The sequence below is a fragment of the Amphiura filiformis genome, chromosome 2, assembly GCF_039555335.1.
Source record: "Amphiura filiformis chromosome 2, Afil_fr2py, whole genome shotgun sequence".
In the NCBI taxonomy this organism is placed as follows: domain Eukaryota; kingdom Metazoa; phylum Echinodermata; class Ophiuroidea; order Amphilepidida; family Amphiuridae; genus Amphiura; species Amphiura filiformis.
Window position 1 is genome coordinate 19098333 of NC_092629.1, and position 11862 is coordinate 19110194.

The following is an 11862-nucleotide window of genomic DNA, read 5'->3' on the forward strand; positions in this document are numbered from 1 at the left end:
GCAGGTCTTTCTTTATAGCTTTGGCAGTCCTATTGGCAATTTAATGTTAGCGCCAACTGCTATACTGCTCTCCTTTCCAATGATTTTATGCTCTCCTTTTAACATGATTAATTGATGTTTTAATAATGCATGTTGGAAAGTCAGTACAGTCTGCATAAAATTTACGGATTTAAATTACACCCGATTTCAGTCTTCTTTTGAAATAGTAATACGTGGGCGCTAGCTCATTTTGATAAAATAATAAAATGTGATCATTCGCGCATCATAACATTCTGAATGAAAATAATGAGTTTTCTTCAATTTACTATACATTATCATAAACGATTAATTTGTCGAGAAAGGATTGCAGAACAATTGCTTTTAATGAGTGAATGTTCTTAGTCAATTGCTTTTGTTTCATCATATGATTCATATCATGCAAGTAACGTTAAACCCTGCTGTGATGGTTTATACAAGTCTTAGTCATTTCTATTGCAGGTATTTCCATGAAAACTTCCTCAAATGTTTGTTGCTCGTTTGTTACAATTTTGACGCATACCAGGGACACATAAATAGCAAATATCATGGACGCACATGAACAGGGCATATTAAAGACCCATTCAGCATGTTCAGTGATTCCAGCGCAAGTGTAAAAAAATTAAAATTGCTTATAAATTGCTTATAAATGAGGAATAAGTCATTCAAATGTCATTTGGTATTTTTGAAATGAAAACTTTGGCAAAAAACGAAGAAAACATCAGTATTGATAAAGTTGAAGCCCCCTTCAAATACATGTAGCTAATTTATGTACTGTCAGTATATAAATTATCATGTTCATGTAAAATGTCTTATTTTGTCTTAAATATACAGCTTTCGGCTGAACCACTAACAGGCTATGTTAGCACATCTATGACAATGACAAAGGTACCAAAATCTGAATTTTGATGACTTTTACTATTGTCCGGATGAGCAAATCACTGAATAGGCCTTAAGCATGAAATTGAATGCCAAATGGACATGAGCGTAAAATTGACCTTCGCTAGTTCTCTTAAAGTTAATTTGCTACTATAAATAACACTAGTAATAGCACTGCATCAATTCCAATGCTTTGATAACAAAAAAATAACGGCAAAGTAGACTTATTCTTTGCTATAAATGGGCTATTCCAGAAAATAGATGCACACCCCCTATAGAGGAGTTCGGATATCCGGACTTTTTATGCAGTCATGACTGTTGGAAATCCAGACTTTTAAAGTGCCCAAAGGCAAAAAAAATCCGGCAGAAAAATAGTTTAAAGTCAGAAATCCTCAATTTGAGAGCTCATTTTCAACATTTCCGTGATTTTTCCTTTTTTTCTGGAGGGGATTTTTCCTATTTCTGATATGGATGACTTGGCATTTTGATGGATGGAATTTCATTGTTGTTCCCACTCCTGCAGATTATCCAAGTCTTTTACTTGCAGTTGCAGACTGTCCTCGTGTGATGTAATTCTTTTATACAAGATGCAGTCATCTGCAAAGAGTCGAACCGAGGAGTTCTTGATGCAGGCTAGTAGGTCATTACCCAGGCAAAAAAAATTCATGGGTATTCCCAAAATTCAAATCATGCCATGAACATGGCATGTTCTTGGCATGAACATGGCAAGACATTCTAAATCTTTTGTTTTGTATTTGGCATGAACATGCCATGAAATCCTCTATCAAGGACTCGTGGGAATGAAATTAGGGGGTGAATTTTCAACCCATGAAAAATATAATCATTTTTGCATTATGTGACTTTTATTAGCAGTGATAGAGAAATGGTAGCGAACGGTAGCGAATTATCATGCTGTCAATCAAAATATAAATTGGGTATTAGTTAATTGGGTTGAATATGCCTGCTGCCCTCGGTCATTTTATGATAAGCATTTATTAGTTTAGCCACTCTGTTTTCCACTATCAGCGGTATCCGGGACTGGATTTTGTGTAAACTCGGAAGAAAATCTATTAATATGATGATTATTGGTATTAAATCCAAAACAATGGTCTTCATACATGCAGGTCTTTCTTTATAGCTTTGGCAGTCCTATTGGCAATTTAATGTTAGCGCCAACTGCTATACTGCTCTCCTTTCCAATGATTTTATGCTCTCCTTTTAACATGATTAATTGATGTTTTAATAATGCATGTTGGAAAGTCAGTACTCTGCATAAAATTTACGGATTTAAATTACACCCGATTTCAGTCTTCTTTTGAAATAGTAATACGTGGGCGCTAGCTCATTTTGATAAAATAATAAAATGTGATCATTCGCGCATCATAACATTCTGAATGAAAATAATGAGTTTTCTTCAATTTACTATACATTATCATAAACGATTAATTTGTCGAGAAAGGATTGCAGAACAATTGCTTTTAATGAGTGAATGTTCTTAGTCAATTGCTTTTGTTTCATCATATGATTCATATCATGCAAGTAACGTTAAACCCTGCTGTGATGGTTTATACAAGTCTTAGTCATTTCTATTGCAGGTATTTCCATGAAAACTTCCTCAAATGTTTGTTGCTCGTTTGTTACAATTTTGACGCATACCAGGGACACATAAATAGCAAATATCATGGACGCACATGAACAGGGCATATTAAAGACCCATTCAGCATGTTCAGTGATTCCAGCGCAAGTGTAAAAAAATTAAAATTGCTTATAAATTGCTTATAAATGAGGAATAAGTCATTCAAATGTCATTTGGTATTTTTGAAATGAAAAAAAAAAAAAAAACGAAGAAAACATCAGTATTGATAAAGTTGAAGCCCCCTTCAAATACATGTAGCTAATTTATGTACTGTCAGTATATAAATTATCATGTTCATGTAAAATGTCTTATTGTGTCTTAAATATACAGCTTTCGGCTGAACCACTAACATGCTATGTTAGCACATCTATGACAATGACAAAGGTACCAAAATCTGAATTTTGATGACTTTTACTATTGTCCGGATGAGCAAATCACTGAATAGGCCTTAAGCATGAAATTGAATGCCAAATGGACATGAGCGTAAAATTGACCTTCGCTAGTTCTCTTAAAGTTAATTTGCTACTATAAATAACACTAGTAATAGCACTGCATCAATTCCAATGCTTTGATAACAAAAAATAACGGCAAAGTAGACTTATTCTTTGCTATAAATGGGCTATTCAGAAAATAGATGCACACCCCTATAGAGGAGTTCGGATATCCGGACTTTTTATGCAGTCATGACTGTTGGAAATCCAGACTTTTAAAGTGCCCAAAGGCAAAAAAATCCGGCAGAAAAATAGTTTAAAGTCAGAAATCCTCAATTTGAGAGCTCATTTTCAACATTTCCGTGATTTTTCCTTTTTTTTTTCAAGTAACATTGGCAACTGGAAATCCAGTCGATTTCAGAAAGCAGACTTGGAAATCCGGACATTTCGTTGATTGAAAATTTACTCCTCTATAGGGGGTGTGCAATTATTTTCTGGAATAGCCCAATCAGATCATGCTTTTGTTTCAAAATGCAATTTGGGTTATATTAGTATATTTTGTATCTCAGTGAAGATGTACGGTACTAGTAATTCTCCTTCAAGAATAAGTTTATTCTTGCAGTAGATAGAGGACATCTTATGATGAAAACAGCTAGGGGCTACTTTGGATCTTGGAACGGATTACTCTGAGGCCTAAAACCTCGACCCAAACCATGATCATTACAAAAATTACAAGTCATCCAGAGTCATCGATTCCATGCCTTTGTAAACATTCAGTGGAATCTTAACATATAGTCCTAACCCTCGACCCCCTTTTTTTCGGTGCACCTGTTACTGGTTTCGAACCAATTGCAGTTAAAAACATATAGATTGGGCAACTACTTAATCCATTTTTATAAAAAGTAATCATCACATTCTACTTATTAAAATAATGTGTAATTTTTGCACCAATATGAACTTATTGGCATGATTACAGCTGTGTTGTGTTGATATTGCAATGGGTTAATGATCAAATGTATTATTTAAGGTAAAGAATTTAGAATTTATGACGAAACAAACAAACAAAAACCTTGAATTATAAAGAGACACCATATGGACAAACAGGACAATACCATGATGGTCATGATGGTAGGCATGACCTTAAAATTAAATTTGATTTAGAAGGTGCTGAAAACCCATTTAAGTTTATGGCTGCTTACTCCTAAGTAACATATAATTATGGAACAGATATACATTTGTAAAATATTTGTATTTATATGATAGAATTGACCGCTAGAAGTGAATGTTTTGTTTGTTTGTTGCATGGATGAATGACCACTACCTTCGATCCTTCCCTCTCAAAATGCCTCCATTCTGAATATGGGGAATGCCCCCCTAATATCAAATCATACACTTTTAGTACATATCATTTCTATAATAATTTGCCTTATAAAAATGTTTATTATATCGCGAATTTCAAAAAAATCAAAATTGTTTGAATAGAGGGACATTCCTTGGATTTAGAATGCAATTTAGTATCAGTTTCAGTTTATTTACCATATAAATTTATCATAAATCGAAACAAACGCAATTAATGGTATTAATTAATCAGTATGTCTGATGTGCTCTCAAGTCTCACAAAAATACTGCGCAAACGTTGCTATCCGGTAGTTTAACGAGCTGCTTAGTTAAACCACAATTGAAACAGCTAGCTATATTTAGAAGACTATATCAAAATAATGTTTGTGCAAAGACCATAATACACATGTATTTAAAGCTGAAGAAATAATAAAAATTCCCTTTAAAAGGGAAGGCCAGCGTCAATGCAGAAGAGGTCTTGTAAATAGTTTGGGTCCGTGAAAGGCATTTTTTAGTTTTTTGCTTACATCCATGTTACATGACAGTTCACCAATCCATCAATGGTGAGAACATGCACACTGAAACAGCAAAACACATTAACTCCTATAACTCCTGTCAACTCTGTTAATTCATTACTCCAAATTGTTCTGTATTTTTGTCTTTACTGCTTTTTACCCATGCTTATTATAAAAATCAAGAAATACACTGCAGTTGTTAGTTAATTCGCTATGTTAACTCAACTTACATGCACATTTTATTTTAAAATAATTTTATATTATTTCGCAATGTATAGTTTACTATAAAGTAGATAGTGGCAAGCACATGATAAAGGACTGATCATTCACTACAATCTTCACTTTTAAACTGTATTTTTTGAATGTGTTGATTGTTAGTCCGAAACTCCTGCAAAGCTATGGACATGGCATCTTACCTACTCCATTCTGTAGTCTGCATTGTGTGTTTTCTCAGTCTTCAATCATTTTGTTGAATGTAATTTTATGAATCAAATAAAAAAGATAGAAATTGGCCTCACTTTAGTTATGTGTCATTTTACAGTATTTATCATTTATAAAGTAAGACAATAATTTATTTATTTTCTATAAGTGCATGTCAAAATATGGGATATATTGTTCAATATTATAGCTAGCCCTAAAAACTTTATTTTCAATCGGATTTTTCCCGTTGAAAAGACAAAACTGATGTTAAAGATAGCAATAATATCATCAATAACATTTTGAGTCAATTTTATCCATAAAACGATACAGGATAGGATAGATAATTACTTTGACTTCAATGTGGTCCATATAATGAAGATTTTGATTCCACAACATTATTAGATCTGTTATCAACATATCAATTATGCACTCACAGGCAACCAAACATCATGCTATGCTATAGTCCACTGATATGACCTCGTGATCATTCCCCGCTTTGACCATGTCATTTTTTTTTTGATATGCTGATTGCTGAACAAGTTTATGTTTATATGTGTAGGCCTAACCTATGATAACTTTTTAAGTCATAATTAATTCAAACATAACTTTGGCAATACTCAATCGTTTTCGTTCGTTGAAACGGCAAAACATACTTTCTTTTCCTTGCAAATCGAATTAGCAGACATCAAAAACATTTCCACCACGAGAAGTAAAAAAAAATAATTCATACCAATAGAAGAAGGCTATAATCTTAGCTAATCTTTAGTGTACACAAACCCCATCTCAGAATTAGGTACCAGCGCCCTATGCGCTGGCGAAAAGAAATTCGTAAAATAATGTATATACCAAGGCGACGAAAAAAAAACATGTTCTACGGGCGAACGAAATTTTCAAGTATTTTTTTTCTGGAGTCTAAAATTACACTAAAATTTCACAAAAATCTGAAAAAAAATCTGCAGATTTTTTTGCAAACATATTTTCTGGTCAGCCAAAATTAATCAATTTGGGCCCAAAACGGCTGATTTTACATGATTTTAACAAAATATATAAATAATTCTCCAAAACCCACATGCCCACATTCTGGATCGGTCGGGCCCGTAGAACAGGATTTTTTTTTCGTCGCCTATAAAATGAACAGATAAATCATTGCAACGAGGGGTTGAAGACCGAATTCAAGTACGAATTTGTACAATGGCCTCGTGATACATGTGTCATTGGAAAGTCAAGGTTTACAATTGATAGTTTGAGAGAACCATGAACATTGGTCGCTTTATTTCAATTTTTTCTATGGATGACTGGAACTTCCATGAACAAACAACAGTCCATCACATGCATGGTGCCCAAAATTATTAGTAGGCCCCACCCAGGGGTTTGGTTTCTGTAACACGTTTAAAACAATGCTAGGCGTATAATTTTTCATTAACACAGTAAAGGTAGGACACCTTAACACCAAAGTAAAAACATAAAGACAGAGTAAACATAAAGTATTCATAGATTCTAAACATTCAACGTGTTAACTTTAAAAATTGTTTAGAAAGTAAACACACCAAATGTCGAATCACAAATCCAAAATAACCTTCCCTTTGGTTTCAAGTTATCACACTTTGATTTTTAAATCTAAATGCATCGTAAGCACTTATAACTCATCGTAAACACCATGTTTAGCTTGTGTTTATATACACTATATATGTTTAGATATCAAACACCAACCTGTATATCTAAACACAAGCTAAACAGTCGGTGGTGTTTAGTCTGTGTTTAGATTATACAGGTTGATGTTTAATATCTAAATATATCGCTTATCTAAACGGTAGCATTTAGAGTATTTAGGTCGAATACATGATATAGGTGTTTAAAATGCGTTTAGATACAACTCTCTTGGTCCTACCAATTGGATTTGGAAGTTCTACGACAATGCAACATCTAGTACAGCTTCGATAACTCGTAAACGCTGTCATCGGGGCATTTACGAACTCGTTGTACCATTTGGTTTTACAAAGCTCTGGTGGTTTTACCAGGGGGATGACACTCTATTCACGTGGTTTCTTTTCCAACGCTAAAAGATTACGAATTTTGATGGTTTGTAAATGAAAAGTGTCCGCACTATCGATTGATTACGTAACTGTTATGAATAATTTATTAGTTTTTCAATGCAATCGCCTCGACCCATTAATACATATTATCTGTATTAATCAAAGTACTTGGAATAGCAATCTGGTGAGTTCACTGAACTACGCCCAAATACTGATGGAGTTTTAATGGCGCTAATCCTCTCCATACACAGATGAACAAATACAATAGGAGAAGGTCAACACATATGACCTCCTATATGACATGTTATATGAGATGTACAACAACCTGAATATCATAAAGATCAGTGTTCGTTTGTGCATATGAACTGCATATTTACAATACTAAATATTACTCGTTATATATTATGTCAAATATTGGTATTATGATAACACGGTATATACATTGTATATAAAACGACTAATAGATCCTACTATCATGGCGTCAGGTCATTGGTTCATCATATCCCGTATATGTTTCTTAAAATTCATTCATATTTGAGACAAATTTCTGTGCCCATTTTATAGGCGTACAGGTGGATCCGGGTTTTTTTGTCATTTTCATTTCTTTTTGATGAAAGAATTAAGGTTTTCCACTGCACGGAGGCCACTATGTGATACTAATTTAATGCTATTTGTAAATGAATGCGGATTCCCGGTTGTTGTTTTTCCACAGTGTGACAACTGTCCACCCATCCAGACAACATCATCACATAATCTGTATTTTTACGATGAGTAAATATTAAACTGAACTTTGCCTTGGAACATTGTGTAAGACGGTGTAAGATTTTGTGGGCGCCCTCAACATTATTATCCTCTTTGTATCCGTAAATGACATGGCATAGACTGTGTGAATTCTATGAAGACTAGGGGCCTACTTATACATGGGGTCATATCCATGGACACAAGTAACGATAATTGACAACACGATACGCGACTGTATTTAGGGAGGCTAACCACTAATAATTAATAATGCCGGGTAGGGCCTACTCCTGGGCGACTCGTGTGGGCAAGGACGCCTTAGGACGGTGACCAAATGAGTCTCAAATTTCACCGGGGAGGGGCACTCAAGTATGATAATGTAGGCCTATACGCATGTGTGGCCAACTTTTTAAACACCCCCTAAAACGAGTTTTACCCTACCAGCAAATTTAGGATCAATAGGCCTAAGCTAACTTAATACACTAAAGGAAGTTTTGGATGAGAAAACGGACATTTTGATGAGAAACGGCCAAAATGGTGAGAATTTAAATTTTCTCATTCTTTTGGATGAGAAACTTCCTGGTGTTTGTGTCAATCATTATTGTCTTATTAAAATCCGGGACTTTGGTTGACCTGTGCTAGACTCCAGCACATGTTAATGACGCAAAGACAGTTGTGGTAACACCATGGTCGCAGACCTGCAAAAAAGCTCAAAAACAGATAGTAATGAAACCAGTTTTTATTTTCCTTGCTCTAGCGAGTTCACAGAGAAGGTGTTTCTAGTACAATGCAGCTTAGGACTCTAGCTGAGAGCGTAGCCTGAGTCCAAACGGACTCCAAGAAGGGCTCTCCATACACAAATGAACAAACACAAAGGAAAGTAGTCTCCTCCGTGACCAGCTTGATTTCGATGGAGCGAAACCAAATTGGCTGCAGAGGAGACGGGTAATTTTGCCATGCAAATGAGGTGAGTGCCCTCTCAAGAAAAACTGGAGTAACTACAGAATACCCCTCTCGGGGGTATAGTTGTATAAAGTTCTAACATGTTTGTATGAATTGGAATAGGGTGTTTTGTGCTTGAGTGGGGTATTCTGTTTTAATGATTTGTGTATGGTAATGTTCTGAGTGTGTTATTCTGGAGACTAAGTATAGGTCTTGGTTTTTTGTGGGCGCAGTCGGCGCAGACATAGTCGAAAAACCGACAGAGTTGGCGTTTGACGTGGACGCAGTTTAAATTGGCGGGTTAATCAATGCAGCGTAGATGCATTGTTTAAGTTGCAGTTGAAACAAAGGAAGTCTGTTTGTTTGTTTGTAATTTATAGTGTATTTTTTTGTTAGATGTACTACTCGGGAGTGTATGTGCCCGGTATAGGTGTCGGTTTTTAACAAGGCGCAGTCGGCGCAGACGTAGTCGAAAAATTGACATGTTTGTTCTTTGGGGCGTTGGTATTGCATGGGAATTACGTGTTTTGTGCGTGACTAGTGGTGTATTGTGTTGTAATGAGTTGTGTATGATAATGTTGTGAGTGTGGTATTCTGGAGACTAAGTATAGGTCTTGGTTTTTTTGTGGGCGCAGTAGGCGCAGACGTAGTTGAAAACCGACAGAGTTGGTGTTTGACTTGGACACAGTTTTTTTGCGGTTTGATAAATGCAGCGAAGACGCATCGTTGGAACAAAGGAAATGTGTTTGTTTGCGTGTAATCATGGTAATAATGTTTGCTGGTGTACTACTCAAGTCGGGAGTAGGCCTATAGGCCCTATAGGTGTCGGTATTTAACAAGGCGCAGTCGGCGCAGACGTAGTTGAAAATTGACAGGTTTTAATAAATGGGGCGTGGACGTAGTATTGCGGGGGGATTTATCCCCGTTACCGTTGAAGGAGTACAAGATGTGGTATTTTTGTGTGTGATTGTATTTCAGGCCTACTAGGACAAATTATTCTAGTTTTTATGTCGGCGTGTCGGCGCAGACGTAGTTGAAAATTAACAGGTTTGGGCTTTGGGCTTGGACGTGATTTTATGAATGGGACATAGTGTTTAATTAGTATAATATGTTAGTTTGTGTGTGAATGTGTATGGTGGCAGTACATGGACAGTATGTTAATATGTTGGACATAGGTCTTGGTTTTAAGTCGGCGCAGTCGGCGCAGCCGTAGTTGAAAATGGCAGATTTTGCGTTTGGGCGTGGACGTAGTTAAAAGTGGTGATTTTAAAAATGGGGCGTGGACGCAGTATAGCGGGGGGATTTGTCCCCCAATGGCGTTGAAGGAGTATGCCTACAAGATGTTGTTTTGTGTTTGATAGTGTTTGAGTTTGTTGTTGGTACATATGTAAATTGGACAAAGTATAGGTCCTGGTTTAATGTCGGCGCAGACGTAGTCGAGATTTGGCATGTTTGGGCTTTGGGCGTGGACGTAATTAAAATGGGTGATTTTATAAATGGGGCATGGACGCAGTGTTGGAGGGGGCTGTCCCCGTTGAAGTTGAATTGGTATGGTATGTTGTTTTGTGTTTGATACCAGTATAGTGTTTGAGTGTTTTGCTGCTACATGTACTGTTTGGACCGTTTGGACCCTTTTTATGTCGGCGCAGTCGGCGCATACGTAGTTCAAAAATAGCAGGTTTTGTGTTTAGGCGTGGGCGTTATACCTGAGAATGGTATATAGACCTATATTTGATTACTTTAAAGTTAATAATATGGGAACGTAATTTGTTCAGTGGATTTAATAATTGTTAAGGGTATATCTTCGAGTATAGGCCTACAACATCAAAGTATGAAGGTAAACTGACGTTGAATTAATATAATTTTAATTGTGGTGTTCCAGATAATGATGGTATTTAATGTGATGAAATACCATTGATTAATGTGCACATATGCACATCATGCGTGGCGTTCAAATAGGGAAATGTATAATTGAATAGATTTGATCAAATATGGAAGATTAACTTCGAAGTCTGATAGGTGTGACTACTGTAGGCCTACGTTTTAAAATGATGAATTAGAAATGATGAATTAAAAAATAACTTTAAAGGAGGATTTCGTGATCCAAGCATACTCTTTTTATTCCATTTTTCAGTAGATATCCACGAACAATGACCCACAATTTCAGTTGATTCCGATTTTGCGTTTGCGAGTTATGCATGATTATGTGTATTACCATGATTACACTGGGCCATAGACAAATTATGTGTTGAAATTTCGTTCTGGTATACCAGAACGAAATTCAAATTTCACGATATGTTTGCAAAACGAATTAATCTGCAAGAAATTTTTGAGAAAAGTGGGGGGATGATGCTGTGGATCAGGAAATGCCCTTTTAATTGCATTCATAATAATTGATGCGAAATTTGGTGGTAAGATTGTGTCATTATTCTTCTTTCTTACTTTTATGGCTTTTCATTAGAACACTCTGTTGTTGTTTGAGTTGTTTTGATGATTTTGATAAAAAGTTGATGCATTATTTTTTGGCATTAGATCCTGATAAAAAGACACTCTTAAACCTTAAAAAGTTCTATAAAGAACCTTAAAGATTTAAATAGGCATAGGGACATTCTAATTCATTAATTCAGGGACTCATCACAAAGTTAAGAAAAGTATAAAGAAGTGTTAACCATGTTTGGTAATAAAAAAAAAGATTTCGTGGATAAAGAACTTTTTTCAACACTTGATACTAAATATATCTTTGACTATTGAATGACTTATACCTGATCAAATAAATACCCTTATCTGGAATGAACTTTTGTTTTGGTTTTTAATACTGGAACATTTGCGAAAATATTTCAGGCTATTCGTTTATTTTTTGCTTCAGGACTAATGTTGCTAAAAATTTTTACAGCCCCCCCCCCCCCCTCTAAGTG